Here is a 1327-nt window from a genome sequence, read left to right on the forward strand (position 1 = left end):
CTCATGAATTGAATTAGGGACAAAGAAATATTTTCTTTATGCATCCTTTCACTGCAGCTTCCATATCAGCAACTGGAAAAAATCCAGCTTGTGGAGAAATCCAAACCTTAGAGAATAGATATTTGTAATAGAGTCATGTAGGCAGAATATAGGAAAATATAGGACAGGGAGACGGTAGTTTAAGTTGACGCTTAACCAAATGATAATATTTTAGTTTATTATTTAAGTACCTTATTTTTCAGAATCTGCATCACACAGTTCCCTATTCACCTTTTCTGGGCCTTGCTACATGTATAACAGCATATTGTGCAAAACCAAGATTTTTCGGTGAGAAGTGCTATGTTTCTAGTCATGTTGCCATGCCTTAAATTTTCTTGCTTTATTAAGAACTGCTGAATCATATGCCACATGGTAAATTGTTTACAGTTGCTGTTGGTCAGAATTTTTACTTAAGGTAACTTTTCATAAGTTTCATAAGCATTTTTAATCTTTTTGTTTCACATGTATTGATGGAGGTTTGCTCTCAAACCAGATATCAAGAGAATCATTGAATTGGAAACAGATTTTGGCTACTTGTATGTAGTAGAAAGATACAGTGGACAGCCCAAATACAGGGATTTCAGTCAAAATCTGACCTTGGAAGGACAACTGAAAATCCAGTTTGGAGTGGGAATGGTGCTCTGTAGACATGATCATTACATACTAACATACATACGTATGATAGCTACAGCAATATTAGCAAATATTAAACACAAACACATTTTAGCATAATCTCTGTCCTGTTTATGATGTGTGAGATTGCTGATGGATCACAACCCACAGCTGATACTGTGTTTCTTAATAGTAAAATTAAGGCTCGAATACCTAGTGATTTAATTACATAAAACCTGAAATTAGAATCAGACTTTCCAACAGTCATTAGAGAGAAAATTAAAGGGTCAGACTTTGAAAAACTGCTCAAGACATCCATGTTCCTTCTCCCTCTTACTCTTAAAATGCTTAATGACAACAAGTTGAGCTTACTTGATAATCTGCTGATTTTTTTTTTTTAAGTTCTAAAATAAGAGCTAACCTCCTTTGAAAATATGACCCCAATGCTAGCAATTTGAGAGCTACTTATGTATTTAAAAAGGCTTAAAAGTCAAAGAATAGAGAGTTTCTGATTCCTTTTGAAGGGAAGTGGTAAAAATGATAATATTTGCCCCACTGAGTAATGTGTTTAGCTTAGTTTTCAAGGGAGCGATAACAGGAAGACACTCCAGAGCTTATATGGTACAAATGACATTTAATTTTACAAGAATGGCTTATATATTTGTACTCTTTTTTT

Source organism: Meleagris gallopavo, chromosome 9 (genome assembly GCF_000146605.3).
Source record: "Meleagris gallopavo isolate NT-WF06-2002-E0010 breed Aviagen turkey brand Nicholas breeding stock chromosome 9, Turkey_5.1, whole genome shotgun sequence".
Classification (NCBI taxonomy): domain Eukaryota; kingdom Metazoa; phylum Chordata; class Aves; order Galliformes; family Phasianidae; genus Meleagris; species Meleagris gallopavo.